The sequence below is a fragment of the Mytilus californianus genome, unplaced genomic scaffold (assembly GCF_021869535.1).
Source record: "Mytilus californianus isolate M0D057914Y unplaced genomic scaffold, xbMytCali1.0.p SCAF_5, whole genome shotgun sequence".
NCBI classification, from domain to species: domain Eukaryota; kingdom Metazoa; phylum Mollusca; class Bivalvia; order Mytilida; family Mytilidae; genus Mytilus; species Mytilus californianus.
The window spans coordinates 80096757-80113570 of NW_026262701.1; the positions used below are offsets into that span (position 1 = coordinate 80096757).

Sequence of the window (16814 nt, forward strand, 5' to 3'; positions counted from 1 at the left end):
ATAGAAAACTGGAAAATCACCCCTTTTTAATGAATAAAACCCCACAACTCAGAAATGTAAAATGTAAAATTTATAAAATTTTAAACGGAGCTTACATCAATATAGATATAAACAATTCACCAAAGTTTCATAAGAACTGCTGAAAGCATTTTTGATTTTTGTCCAAAACTGGAAAATCTCCCCTTTTTTCATGAATAAAACCCTGCAACTCAGAAATGTAAAATCTAAAATATATAAAAATCGAAAGGGAACTCATGTCAATAGATTTAAAAATTCACCACAATTTCTTGCAAGTTGGTGAAAGCTTTTATTGTCTGAAAACTGGAAAATCCCCCTTTTTTTAATGAATAAAACCCCATAACTCAGAAACGTAAAATCTAAAATTTATAAAAAACGAAAGGGAGCTCATGTCAATAGACATAAACAATTCACCAAAGTTTTCTGCAAATTGGTTAAAGCTGTTTTGAGTTAATGTCCGACATGTTGACGACGGACAACGGTATACCATAGTACGTCCCATAAAAGGGCGTATAAAAATGACAGGGTGTCATACCACACCTAAACCTTCTGAAAGAAACACTAAAGTTGGCAAACAATTTTTTTTTTTTTCATTGACAACCCTGTATAACCTTGCAGCAGTATCGAGTCTACATGCATTACCTTGTATATTTCATGTACATTGCACTTAAAAATATGTGGTCATTGTCAAAGTTAGTTATGTCAGTTATAATTTACACATTTACTGAAACATGCCAGAGAAGTGCATGTACAAACTTTTGAATTTAATCTGCAAACTGGGAAAGCCATCCTTTTTTACGAATAAAATCCCACAATTTATTAAATTGAAAGGGAGCTTGCATCAATAGATATATATAAACAATTAACCAATGTTTCATGACAAATAACAACTGCTTAAAGCATTTTCGAGTTAATGTCCGAAAACATGGAAATCCCCCTTTTTGAATGAATAAAACCCCTTACATTGTAACTGGATAATGTAAATTCTAAAATTCCAAAACAATCTAAAGGGAGCTCACATCAATACATAAATACAATCCCATATAACTCTGAAACGGGAAACCTAAAATTTATAAAATAATCAATTCACAACAGTTTCATGCAAATTGGTGAAAGCGTTGAAGAGTTGGTGAACAAAGCATTTTTAGAGTTAATGGGCGTTAACATGAAAATCCCCCTTTTTTAATGAATAAAACCTCACATTTTGAAAATGTATATTATAAAATTCCTAAAAATCTAAAAGGGAGCTCACGTCAGTAGATATAATCAATTCACCAGAGTTTCATGCAAATTGGTGAAAATATTACTGAGTTAGTGAACAACATGCTAGAAACAGACAGATCAGGGCAGACAGACGGACAAAGGCATACCATAATATTTCTCATGAACAGGCGTATGAAAACTGTAGGGTACCATTCCAGGCCAACACCCTCTGAAGGAAACACTATAAGGGAGCTTCCTTTCCATTTTTATGGGGGAATGAAAATTTTTTTTCCTGCCTTTTTTTTTAGTTCGAGATGTAATCTGTCCTGCCTTTTTATTTTTCACTCTTTTTTGTCCTGCCTTTTTTTCTATTAGTTTATCCTGACTTGTTTACATAAATTGTCATCCTGCCTTTTTTTTCGTATTGTCTCATCCTGCCTTTTTTTCATATTTCATCCTAGACCCCCCCTAAAAATCAAATGGTAGCTCCCTAAGTTAGCAAACAAATTATTTTATTTTTACATTGAAAAACCTGTATAACCTTGAAGCAGTATTAAGTTCATGTATTATCCTGCATATTATTACATGTACATTGAACTAAAACAAATTGTGGTCATTGTCAAAATTATAGTTTACAGTTTACTTTTCCAATGCTTTCAATTTAAAATTAGGGCATTTTTGTCATTGGAATTGAGTTTTGTAGACGGAGATTACTCTAACCTCCAACTACTGTTTAGCGACATCAGCTACATGTAGGGCAGTGGGACTTCAGCTGGTTCCATATCAGATAGATGATATTTGCCTGTCCGAAGTGGAGGCGACTGGATTCATATAAATCAAGCCTCAATTTATTTATTTTTCTCTTCATTTAAGTAAGTTTGATCAACCTGCCACCCGTTATCTTCTCATATTTGGACAGTTTTCACATTGACCCATCAATACTGCCCTTTACCGTCAGGCTTCAAACAGTCATTTTCTGTTACCGTTAGCATCAAATTGGTTAACATTTTACCGTGACTCGTCAACATATCCTTATCGTGATTCGTCAGAGGTCTCAAATAATTATTGTTACTGTTATTTTTTCTGGAAATATTAACGTGATTCGTCAAAATCTGTCTATTTTTTTATCGTCTTGAAGAAAGTATTTTATCGTCATGCACCAAAAATTACCGTTAACGTCATTTGGCAGGATTTTTTACCGTTATTCGTCATGAAGGTACCCCCATTACCACCCTCATTTTAACTTTCACTTTATAAGAATGTCACATGACCAACATTATGGGAACTGATTTATGCAAATTACCCATATTCCATAGGAAAACATAATCTATATAAATCGAGCCTCAATTAGTTCATTTTTCTCTTCATTAAAGAAAGTTTAATCGACCTGCCACCCGCTATTTTTCTCATATTTGGACAGTTTTCACATCGACACATCAATACTGCCATTTTTACTTTAACTTTAGAAGATTGTGACATGACCAACAGAAAAAGTAATTTACAATGCATTACATGTATGAGAGCTGATTTATGAAAATGACCCTTATTCAATAGGAAAACATAATCTAACACCTCGTTCATTTATGATGCAAATAAGCTGAATGGCCGAGTGTGTTCAATTTGAAAATAAAAGAGTTAAAATGCCGGAATCGCAAAAACAGATGTTGGACACCAGAGTAATCTCGGACTATGAGTATGACTTTTGGGCAATTTGTAAGGGGGGGAGGGTTCAAGGGAAGCAAATGCTCTTTAAATTATGCATGTTTCAAAAATTGGGGAAAAATTACACAGAGTTGAGTCATTTTTTTTCAGACTTAATTCAAATAATGACTAATGTAGAATTACCTTCTAATTCTATAAAAAAAAATTCACAACTACTGAACAGGAACAATCATGGTACTTTTATACCTATGAAACTACACTATGACATCTGTCGATGATCTGATCTGCAAAACCTACAAACAGACACAGAAATATTATCAAATAGTGAAATAAAAGATTGATTGCACCTTGTATGGATAGTTCCGACACGTGTTACATGGGGAGCCCGTTTGTTTACAAATAATAATGTCACGTGATCACGCACTGACCGTCACAAATTTTTATCACACAATATTACTGTACTTACACAATTCACAAATGCATAACCCATTTATCTTGCGGACATGCAATGGGAATGTGCACGGTTATCAAAAACTACAAAAATATTGCATGTACAGTTAATGAAGAAGTTATTTCATCAAATAGATAAAGATTTTCACTCATGACACAAATCGACTGGGTGTCATCGCCATCGGGGATAATTGATAAATGGGATTAAATTGACCGCCAAGAAGGTGTAGAGAACCACCTCTGGAGAACCTTAACATTAATAAGTAATACTCACCAAAATTTCTCTATAATTAACGCTATTTACTGTTAGAAAATTTCAGAAAGATGCTGATAAACTTATTTGGTGACACAGATTATTTTCTTGTTATGGCGCGAAATATATTCTTACTCTTAATGCTTGACGTGACAAAATTGGTATAGAATTATATTTAACTAAAGCTCAGCGTAAATATGCAGAAGCATGACAATACATTAATAATAAAATGTGTAAATATTTTTGTAAAAAAACATAATTTTACTTTACCAGTATACTTCACTTAGAATTACATTTGAGCGCAAGAAAATCTCTATGTGAATCGGCTCGGGGTCGAAGTTCAACATTTCAACGGAAATTTTTGCGTGTGCTTGCGTTGCTTTAGATCGAGGCCACAGCTTTTCAACCAATCGGGGAATGTTTACTTGGGGCATACATCTATTTTTACTGCAGGTTTCGACATGTTTAAATCGGGATTATAGAAAAATGGAATGTTGTTGGTAGATACAGAACAGAAAATGATGAACACTCAGTTTAGCAAAAGATAAATTGGATCGGGGGTCTGTGAATTCACATTATTTGTACAACTCTCCTTACTCTTGGGAAGCGTGTGCTTTACATCGAGGCTTGCGTTGCTTTACATCGAGGCTTTCGTTGCTTTACATCGACGCCATAGCAGTTCAACCAATCGGGGAATGTTTATTTGGGGCATACATCTATTTTTACTGCAGGTTTTGGCATATTTTTATCGAAATTAGAGAAAAATGGAATGATGTTAGGAGATATAAAACAGAAAATGAAAAATATTTTTAGCAAAAGATGAATTGGATCGGGGTTCTGTGTATTCACATTATTTGTACAACTCTCCTTACTGATGGCAAAAAATGGAATTTCCGTGACCTAAATGGTTCGCGAAAATTAATATTTTTATATATATATATAGTAATTAAGCCCACGAATCAGACTTGAAGGACATTCTCTAAAATCGTAAGCTTTATGAATAATGTTTCCATAAATAGGAGGATGCAAATACACTTTCTATGCATTCTTTAATTTTGGACTGTAGCATTCCTGATAAAGAGAAGAACCGAAAAACGCTTCGAACGCATAAAATTAATTCTTTTTCAGTTTAAAGCACTAGGTCAAAACAACTATTTGTGGATTGCTCATACACAAGGGTATCATCAGCTAAGTAGTCAGTGCATCCATACTGACATGATTGATAACATGTCTTTTGATAAATTGTAGAAATTATTGATAAACTAATTCTCAACTCGAAAAATACTAAATTCTTTTCATATATGAACTGAATTATGCAAAAAAGGATTAATTCAAAATTTAACGATGAATACAGGAGATTAAAATGATGTAAACCCAAATTTTGTTGTAAGTAAATAATCAATGTGGTATATTATTACAACCATATAAGAGTCAGAGGCAACTACATAAATAATTAGAAAAACCATTTAAATCGTTTTTTTCTTTTTACAGCTCTTTCGCCCTCATTTGAAAACGTACCAGGAGATAAACAGGTTATTGAAGGTAAAACATTTGAACTAGAAATCAGAGTAAATGGTTATCCAAGACCGCGTACTGTTCTTTGGTATAGGGGAGACGGTATCATTCAAGAAAACAGAAGAGTGCATACGCAGTATTTAAATGGTGTTGGTAAACTGACAGTATACGACTCCTGCATTAATGATTCTGGTATTTACGAGTGCATTGCTACAAATGAACATGGAACTTCCAAATGTCGTATATCAGTAAAAGTAAAAGTTGAGTCGGTAAGTATTTAAAGGTGTCCATATATAATGGGGGATTTGCTTTGATTGCTGTTTTAGGTCAATAAAAATGAAGTTTTTCAAAACTAGGTTATTTTAGATTAAAAATTGTCGTTAAGTATGCGCAACGTTTATTGTTTAACATTATTGAAAAAACATGAATATCTAAATAGATTTTACAGTCAAAAGATATTCCTATTTTTTTTAAATAAAAGGACAAAATTTGCATATTTTAACACAAATTTGGTTATTTGGAAATATTGACCGCATGCAAGTACAACAAACATTGGTGCCTCCAAGCGCTCCATATTTGCGAGTAAAAAAACTATGCAAAAAATGACAAGAATCTTTGTTTTTTTTTACGAAAACACGTAGAATGGCCTCATTCGTGATGTTAAAACTGAATTTATTGTGACGTCATGTGTAAGCATATCTTGGTTTAAAATTTTGCCACAACTCAACTTTAAAACAGACAAACAGGTAAATTTAAAACATAAATGTTAAGTTCAAACTTCAGTTAGGCAAAAGAAGTCCCTATCGCCCGCTATCCTTTGTATACAAAGTATGTATATATTATGAAATACTTCTTAAGTTTAAAACACTGTTTCATTGAAGAGAAATTCAAATAGGTCCCATTGAAATGCACAAAGTTGTCTCATCGGCAAACATACCACATCTCTTTATTTCCATGTTGTACTTCGACTATACGCTATACTTAAAAATATAGTGTTCAAGTTGTCTTTTTTTTCTACGAAAATTTGGTGATACTATTAAACGAGAAATCTAATGTTTAGATAACGTATATAATAAGAACAGGATAAAGTAATTGCATCCTTTGGGTGTAAAATTTAGTGACTTTTTACAATTTGATGGAACAGTCTCCGATTTATCAACTTTATCGACTTCAAAAGGGCGTTCGGAAGAACCCTTGAAAAAGGCCAATTATGAAATTTCAGGTAAAATCAATAGGATGGTACACACGTTTTGGATCACTTCAGTTGTGCAGTTGAACATGAAGGTAAACAAATGAAAAGGTCCACATCAAATATCGTCACCCAAATATTTATGTCAGGTGTCTTTTTCTTGCTGGGGAATAAAAGAGACAACAAAGAAAATACGTGGTATTAACTGGGAAGTGTACTAGACAATCTTAATTTTGCAGATGATATAACTCTCCTGCCAGCAACAAGTACAAATTTGCACAGGCAAAGTTGACCTTAGATGAATTTAGCAATTTGTTGGTCACTTTTTTTTAATATAGCGCCTCATGTTTTTAGCTTTTATACATCTGCAGCTTACAATTGTTTGGTTTTGAGCGTCCCTGGTAAAGGTAAATCCAGAAAAGCGCTTTGGACGCACGAAACTTATAAAGTGTTATTCTTATTTGCAAACCGAAACAAATGATATACTAAGGAAAGATACATTCAAGATTAAAAATAAATAAGAAAAGAAATATAATATAACGTGTGTAAAGGTAAATAAAATCCAGCCTGCTACATTGAACAGCGAAGAAAAAAGAATTGGAGGACAGTTTCACGTACCTCGGATCTGTTGTAGATACCAGCGATAATGCAACAGCAGACATAACTGAACAAATACAAACCCGAATTATATAACATAAAAAAAGTATTGGCACAAACCAATAAAGTAGGAACACCAAAATAAAACTATGATACAATAAGAATATATTGTGCCACTTATGACTTAAATTGTAAACGAACTAAATACACTATCACATTTAAACATGTTTTTTTTTTTTTAAATTTGAAATTGAATTGTAGTTAGATACTCTCACTATATCTCTTGAATGCAAGTCAAAAAAGTCCGAAAGAAGAAAAATACCTAAAAGTCTAAAAACATAATTTTCCTAGAAAAAAGTAAAATCACAAAAATACTGAACTCCGAGGAAAATTCAAAACGGAGAGACCCTAATCAAATGGCAAAATCAAATGATTAAACACACCAAACGAATGGACAACAACTGTCATATTCCTGACTTGGTACAGGCATTTTCAAATGTAGAAAATGGTGGATTGAACCTGGTTTTATAGCGCTAAACCTCTCACTTGTATGACAGTCGCATCAAATCCCATTATATTTACAACGATGCGTGAACAAAACAGACATAATAGGTAACATTGTCAAAATATGGGTACAGCAGTCATCACTGTGTCACAATCTCAAAACAAACAAACATTTAACAAAGAAGCACAAAAAGCATCTATCAAATTTAACAACCACTTTCATTGCTTACTTATATATGTATTATAAATCAACCCATAAAGGATTGAAATATTTAAAGTCCTGTGACTACATTCACATCTACTCGTAGTGTAGAGTCGCGTGTTTGACGCTAGAAAATGTAAACGTCACACAGGAAGAAATATAAAATAATTCTGTCGCTAAGTATTTTCAAAATTATAATTTCACATGGGGAATGGTGGTATACAGGGTTGAAAAATCAAAAGTTTTTGTTAGAACTAATTTTAGAAACAACTTCTTTTACATACATGTATATCAAACTGAATGCACAAGGAAGAACTTTGATTGAATGTAACTTATCATTCGCCTTAATCCGGGGAAATAATTTGGTTTTGTTTTGGTTAAAATTTTGGAAAAAATATGAAGCAAGAAGCCAAACAGTTTGTGATATCTAGATATTGTAATGCATTGTCTAACGGATAGAATAAGTGTACCCTCTGTCGACATATTTGTCATATTCCTGTTTAATGTCATACAAAAACAAAAACGAATTTCATTACAGTCATATTTTCTGGAATTGAAAAGAATGTGAAATATTCATCACGAAAGTCTACGAATTGTTGGTTGTGGCACTAGCAAAATTGATTCTTGTGTATGTATAATGTGTTCAATTTACGACGGTTTATAGTTAAAAGGTTTTTAATGCTTCCCCACTGTGAGTAGACGACCTATTGGAGTAAAAGCAGAGACTCAGTAGCAAAGGGTTTGAAACTGTAATAGTGATGGAATAGGAAGACAGGTCGTAATGTAAACTGATATCTTGTTATTTGGCACGTTAAAACCCCCAGGTAATTGTGACAATGTGTGGCACTGGATTTTCTCTCTCAAAAACATGTTCCCGTTCTAAATACAGTGGAGATCATTTCTAACCTCTCATTAGAACTGTCAAAATAATCTGTCATAGAACTGTTCTAAACTGTCCTAGAACAGTTCTACCTAGAACAGTTCTACCCTAGAACTGTTCTGAGTAGAATTGTCAGAATCAGTTCTAGGTAGAACTGACCAAATCAGTTCTAGGTAGAACTGTCAGGATCAGTTCTAGGGTAGAACTGTCTAAAACTGTTCTAGGTAGAACTGTCCAAATCAGTTCTAGTCGTAGAACTGTCAGCAGAACTGACCAAATCAGTTCTAACCGTAGAACTGTCAGCAGAACTGACTAAATCAGTTCTAACCGTAGAACTGTCAGGATTGTAGAACAGTTCTAAATGACGTCACTGCAGTTAGAGAAATGTTAAAACAGTGCTGTGATGAGAATTTTTTAATATATATTATATTCTTTTGACTTATTTATATTTAAGACAAAGAGTTCTTAAAACTGTTCTATTGATAGAACTGACTAAATCAATTCTAACCGTAGAACCGACCAAATCAGTTCTAGTCGTAGAACTGTCTAAAACTGTTCTAGGGTAGAACTGTCAGGATCAGTTCTAGGTAGAACTGTCTAAATCAGTTCTAGGTAGAACTGACCAAATCAGTTCTAGGTTAGACATGTTCTAGCTAGAACTGTCTAAAAGGTGTCAGGATGACAGTTCTACATACTGTCCCAGAACAGTTCTCCTGACAGATTCTGACAGATTTGATGAGAGGTTAGAAGTGATCTCCACTGTACATGTGAGGCATTAGTTTTGAAAATGATATAAGTTCATCTAACTACAAAGCAGAAAAAGTAAAAAGTGAAAAAGTAAAAGGAAACAAAAGGCAATCAAAATCCACAAAATCTTTACACAGAAAAAAGATAGGTCAAAACATTCCCCACAAAAATGGGGGTTGTAATCGACTGCCCAGTAAGGGCCTTCTGGTACTCTCCAACTAAGGACACCCTAACTTTGATAAAATCCGTTGTTGAAAAACAACTGATGAATGTATCTGATAGGCAAATGTGTCTTGTCTAATCCAAAGACATTGTTAAATTCATTTCTCATTGGTAAATGTAAATTCCCCTTACAGGACAAAAGTGAATGTTTGAAACATTAACTAAGGTTCTTAGACCAAAGATATTGACCGTTACATACATAAATAGCACCAACAATGAAATTTGAAATATGAACAATCTTGATATATCAATAATGCCAAACTATTTATAGTATTTAATATTCCTATGTTTTACAGAAGCAAGACAACATAGCTGAATGTCCTATTTGCATAGAAAGAAAACCAAATAGGGTTCTTGGATGTGGTCACGCCTTTTGTGAAGAGTGTCTGAATAGGATCAGTGGAATTTGTCCAACTTGTCGGGCTCCGTTCAGAGAAACATCTCGTCTTTTTCTGAGCTGATTATTTTGAAGCTATATTTTTATAAGTGAAGCGACTTGAAAGTCATTGATTATACGCTTTTCTTGCTTGTATATAAGGCTTTGTGTGCTCTCAGTTTAAGAGCTACCTTATAGTATTTGTTAACTTTATTGAAATATACTTTTGTAAGGTATAATGGACATCCCTTTTTTGAATTTTCCTTGGAGTAAGGTATTTTTGTTATTACCTTCTATCTTAAAACTCACACATGCGCAGTATATAAAGTGTAGTTTTATTTGACGAATATCTGAAGATACCATTAGTTAAACAAAATACCTCTTATTTCAGGATACATTGTTTTTATTGTGTGTAAATAATAAATAGATGCTCTATAGACCACATATTTATTACAAATCAACTAATTTAAGCTTTTCCGATCGTCATAGAAACCTATATATGCATGATTTTAAAAATTTGAACGATTATGGTAAATGAACTACCATTTACTATTTGATAGATAGTGTAGGGTAAATGAACTACCATTTACTATTTGATAGATAGTATAAGGATTGTCAGATAAAAGGAATTCAAAATTTATCACCGATTTTGTGATTTTTTTTATTACTTTATGGATTGACTATATTTGAGTTTGAATATTTGTAATGGTCCTATTTTACATTGTTCCCTTTTTTTAAATTCACAATAATTTTTTTTCACTATATTTTCTATTACGGTCCGACAAAAACATCGTTATCGGATCAATTTTGTTCATTATTTGATCATTCACATACTGCTATTTAGTTCAATAAATGACTGGTTATTGTAGTTTTTTTTATAATTCTTAAACTTCTACATATACTTTTTAATATGAATTAAAATTATGGCATATCTATGTTATCATTTGGACTGAATTTGAAATAAGTTGTAACTTGTTGTTCTGTATTTTGTCCGTGTCCCTCAAATTTGTGATAGAGGGAGCTGCAATGCTTCTGTTAATTGTATTTACCTACCAAAGATCTGATTTATTTACATGTAGCTATTATGTATGACATGGGGTAATATTTATTCTGACCATTCTTCAGTTATAAAGTAAAATCAGTTTGATATTCTTGTCGTTTTTATATACAATAAATAGTATTTAAGTAATTTGTTTTGTTCTTAGTATTTACGCAAACATTTTGCACCAGTTTGTCGTTTTATTTACCTGCATTCACCTTTTACTAAAACCAGCTTGGAAATTCTGTTAAAATTATTATTACAAATAATGCAAAGTATTGCAGTTAAATTTGGTCTATAAAGTTTCTAATTCTCGAAGTTTCACTAAAATATTAACTAGACAATAGCGATATGTGACATAATAGTAACATGCTGGGTTATTTCAACGAAAAGTTCACAAAAGGGGAAGAATTATGATACATATAAATATCAGTTATCTTTAAAAGGAAAGCATTATGGTACATGTAAATATCAGTTAGCTTTAAAAGGAAAGAATTATCATACATATAAATATCAGTTAGCTTTAAAAGGAAAGAATTATCATACATATAAATATCAGTTATCTTTAAAAGGAAAGAATTATGATACATATAAATATCAGTTATCTTTAAAAGGAAAGAATTATGATATATATAAATATCAGTTAACTTTAAAAGGAAAGAATTATGATACATATAAATATCAGTTATCTTTAAAAGGAAAGAATTATGATACATATAAATATCAGTTATCTTTAGAAGGAAAGCATTATGGTACTCGTAAATATCAGTTAGATTATTCAAGCTAGCCACGATTTGGTCTATATTTGGATAATGAAGCAAATTTATATTCTTTAAAAAAAAAATTCTTTTCCTGTGCTGTATATTGATGGCCGTATAATAAATCTTTAATCATATAAAATGAATTTTAAAAAAAATATAGAAATTGAATGAAATAACCTTATTAAACAGGAAATCTTGAACAATCGAAGGTCTATTCAACTTCTTTTTTGGAATATCAAACAAAGGTAAAAAAAAATATTCCTTCACTCTTATAAATGGATACCTAAATGGCAAAGGTGTCCTAACAAACAATGTTGAGTTGACGAATCTACCAAACGCCGAACCAATTCTCAAGACTTCCAAATTATTAACATTTCATTTATCAGTTATCATAACCTAGCTCCAGATTAACTGTGAAACAACCTACACTAGGGGTGATGTGAATCATTGGATTCTTAAACATTCCAAAAATCTGTAAGGAAACATATATCTTAGTCCTAATTCTCGTAAATAGTATAAACATATTTGACTTACTTCTCTATTCTACATGCAGGTTCTCCTAATTCTAAACTCAAAGAAAGATTAAAAACATTTTACTCTAACTTAGTTTCTTAAATTAAAACGGTCACAGTAGGTACAAATATCTTGTTTCATAATTTGAGCCTGAATCGATCACCTGGTACAAATGTGCATAATTGCAACAGTGGTAGCCATCTTTCACTCACAAGTTAAGAATGCGACCAGGTTGGAACTAGATCCACTCGCATATTATTCAACAAAAACGATAGTAAGGTCATTTTAAAACAATTTTAATACCCAAAACACGCAGTTAATTTCTCTTATGAATAGTCACCGAAGATTTCGACCATTTAACTTTTATTTGTAGATTTTCATGATTTTGTCTAACTTATAAATTTTACTGTTAAACTTTTCTCTCTCTATCCATCGTACTTTTCAAGAGTATAGCTAAACACGCAAAATGTTAGGGAACATCGTTAAATTCGGACAATAACTCCTACATGGAGTCAACTAAAGATTTCGTCCAAGTTGATATTTGTAAATCTTGTCTTGTTAGTCATTCATGCTATTAAAGTTTTTCTTTTTGTAGTTTGTCTTAAAGCATGGTGTTGTTTTCGACCTATGGTTTTTGATTGTTCATTGATATCTACCCCTATATATTCAGGATCAGTCTCTTTTGTCTAGCGTACGCAATTTTAATCCTAGTACCTGTGATAAGTGTATTAACTTCTCTTCTATTATGCAGCATATCCGGGGGGGGACATACGATAGAATGTGACATACATTTTTTAGGTTTTTAAGGCTTTTCAACACCTGGTTATTTGGCAAAACAGACAATTGTCGTATTATAGATATTGTTTGTAGCCACGACAAATATAAGAAATGCTTTCCGGGGAAACGCATGCCTGACAAATGTAATATCACTGAAAAATTAGCTCAAAATGGGCTCTTTAAAGCGATAACTGGATGCTGATCGCTTGAAGGTAAATTCAGAATTGCAATTTATGATGCTACATTATCGTTTTTGTATGACATTTAAAATGTATTCATTTAGCTACTAAGAAACTTGTTCTTCTAAAATTGCCTTTTCTACAATTTCCTAATTTGCCTAGGATACTGACTACGGATATTCGTTTATAATAAAGCTAACCTATACTAGAAGCAGACAGCTGAAAAACTCCACTTTTTTTACTATAAACTAAACAAATTTTATTCAGTATTAACTACATGAAAAAAAAAAAACAACAGATTACACGCGTCTCCTATTTTATGAAAATAAATGAAAAAAAACTTTCTAGATTGAAAAGCAGTCTGTAAATTACATCACTAAACTATAACTAATTCGAGTGCACGTCTGCGCACCGGGCATACCTGTGCCTAACAGACATGATAGGTTAAAAAAGTTCTTCGAAAAAAAAGTGATACTTGATGTAATATTATTGATGGGTGATGTTATATTAGATTTCAAATGTTATTGCTGATACCATGAAATGAATACTAGCGTGAATTAAGATTTAAATGACATTTGCCTACAGATTTACAACCATTCGGTCACTGCTAACAATGGATGAAACTAATATGGATGCTTCAAAGAGTAAAAGCAATGACACGGAGAAAGAAGTTTTACTAGCTTGTTCACAACCAACCCCTGTCTATAATTGGTAAACGTGGTAAACCTGGTACCACAAAGTTCAGAAAACGTACCAGGTACACAAAGACGACAAACTAGAAAAATCCATAAACGCAACTCTAGTAGTGATCTTCGCGAGATAATTGCGGACATTAAAGAAGCCAACAACTCTGAATAAAAATGTCGATACTTCTGTCCAGCTCCGAAAGTTGTAGACACCATAATACCAGTTCTGAAAAATATCAAGCAAAGCTTTAGTCCAATATTCTAGACAAACCAGTATCAGATTTCATAATGTTCCATTCCAGATGATGGTAAAGGTAAAATCCTACACCCAGTTAACACTTACCAGTTAATGCTTAAAATATGTTAGAATAAAATATAATTTGGACATTAACACCAATGACATTGACAGGACCCAGGGAATAAGGAAGGCATGACATGGTTAATCAAAAGTTATCTCCAGATTGTTTTCTACAGGAAGAAAAATCTGGTCTTTCCAATAAATAGTTATTAAAAAATACTGAAAATGGTACATTTATCACGAAAACGTTTACGAAATTTCGAACCATTCCTGTACAAAGATTAGGCCAGATGAAATATGACGGTAAAACACATGCCTGCTGGACTGCAGATAAAAAAATATTTGCCGAAAGAACCCAAAGAAGCAGGAAAAAATAATAAATGAGTGACCTTGATAATCTACCTGAGACAAAACTTTATGAACCACCTCCCGATGAAGGACCATATTAAGCTAATCTCTCTTTACTGAAAATTCCGTTATCGTTTGTTTACTATTACTATATTTTGTTTTATAATTGTTTGTGGATTTACGGTTTAAGCCGTGCTGAAATAACAACATAAGTCTTTATTTGTTTTAACTTTTAATAAAACCAATCTATAGATCAAACAAGTACAACAGAACAAATTCAACAACTCTTAGGCAAAGAATTTATGATACATTTACGAGAGTCTGGGTGGGGTTTACAGAATAGAGAATATTGGGCCAATACTGCAGACAAATGGACCGATTAAAAAAAAATGGAGAAAAATAGGCCCCAAAAAATAAAGAATAGAGAACAATGTGGTGCTTAATTTTTAATAGACAATAACGGGCAAACAATATAAACAATAGAAAAAAACGTTCTCGGTTAACAAAGGGGAGTAACTCGTTTTGAAGTCAGTTGAGCGTTTTAAAATCACTGATGTAACTGAAATACTGATAATTCAGTCAAAACAATTAAATACAAATAGAACAAGGGCATACTGGCCTTTATAGCCGATTTTCCCCCAGAAAGAGTAAATGAAAGTACACTACTCTCACATATGGCAAAGAAAACAGATACATCAGAGTAGTATAAAAAATGTACCAGAAACTGCGAGAAAGGCACACATTGTGAAATGATAGACCTTTGAATCTGTTTTTATATACAATATCTTTAAGAACAACACTACGCCATTATTTTTCTTATAAACTTTAGATCATAAGCTATTCAAGGTGTCTTCAATGACATATTTACACATGAGGATGCCCTTGTTCTATTACAATTTATTTGTCAGTATTTTACTTTCTATTTCGGGTGGTCACGTGAATTTTCCATGGGTCAAAATATAGATTTAGATTTTTTTTCGGAGAACTACATGCAATGACCGACTATACTATGATTAAAGACAACTTCTCATTTACTGGACACTAAATGTGAAAACACTGCATTTTTGTTCATTTTCAAGTGGCGAACAACCTTAACATCACCGCGTAAAATTGATTTAAAATATTGCTATTTGAATACATTCCTCGAGTTCCAATTTCAATTTATTATCTACTGGTAGTTTACCTCTCTGAATCATGCAAATTATCCGTATTTGTATACAGATAGATCAGAGAAGTTCTGAAAAAAACCAAATCGATCAGTATGCAGCAAATGTTCAATTTTTTGAAATTAGGTTAACGTTACTATGCAAATTCAAAAGAACCTTATTCCGATGTAAACATTTAATGCGAATAAACCTAGACGACCGCACATACATGTTCAAAAGTCTAGATTACCATTTCTTAGAGTTATTAAAAATAATGAAAATTTTTGACGGGTAATCTACTTTGTCAAAACAATTTTCTAAATTTTTTTTTAATTCTGAATAGCCATAACTTTTAAATCGTTATATTCACATAAAGACAATATTTTATATTGAAATTGTTTGTATATTTTTTTTATTGTTTCATGATAAGGACTTTGGGGAACACTCCAAAGATTTGTGACTGGAAAGAGCATTAGATTTGTATGTACGTGAGTTTTTACCATTTTCCTTCATTAATAAGGAGCAAAGATTAACATTCTTTTAGAATTTCAGTGTAGCAGGCTACTGATGCAATTATCTCGATAAATAATAAAAATAAGACGTTATATAGCTCTTAAAAATATACGATTATGGTTTAGAAATAACTTTTATATATGAAGAGTCACTTTTCTATTGTTTTCGCATCATCGTACTTTCCGTTGTATCGAATTGACTGTAATTATTGATTAGCTTAAATCATGCAATAGGATTGGCTTATCAATTTAATGAACATTTTGTAAATTTGAGTCACCTGAACATTGATTTATTCAGGATGCAATACAAAAAACTAATTGAAATACTAAATATATTTGTTCAACGAAATGTAATTGAAAACCCAACTCAAGTAACGAAACACAGATCCAATTATTATAAGTGACAAATTGCCGTATTACATCTCAGATGTTATATACCAACACTTTTAACATAAGAGACCAGGATGCACCTATCATTTGTCGGAGTGTTCTCTGAATTCTCTAAGAAAATGCAAGAAGTTGACTGGAATGCACTTCTTCTTGATAGTAAGAACGAGGATGAATTATCTGCTATTTTTACTGAAACAGTCTTTAATATCACCAGGGAATGCATTCCAACTAAATGAGCTACTATACGTCTGATAAACCATGGTTTAAAGGTGAATCGAAAAGAGATATTCGAAAACGAGACCGTTGAAGAAAAATTGCCCTGGTATACAAAAGGCAATCGGATATTGC

General features: G+C 32.2%; 1 pseudogene; it reads left to right on the forward strand.

Annotated features, from left to right (window-relative positions):
- Positions 1 to 11007, forward strand: part of LOC127702774 (peroxidasin-like) — a 35223-nt pseudogene extending 24216 nt beyond the window's left edge.
- Positions 11008 to 16814: the final 5807 nt, after the last annotated feature.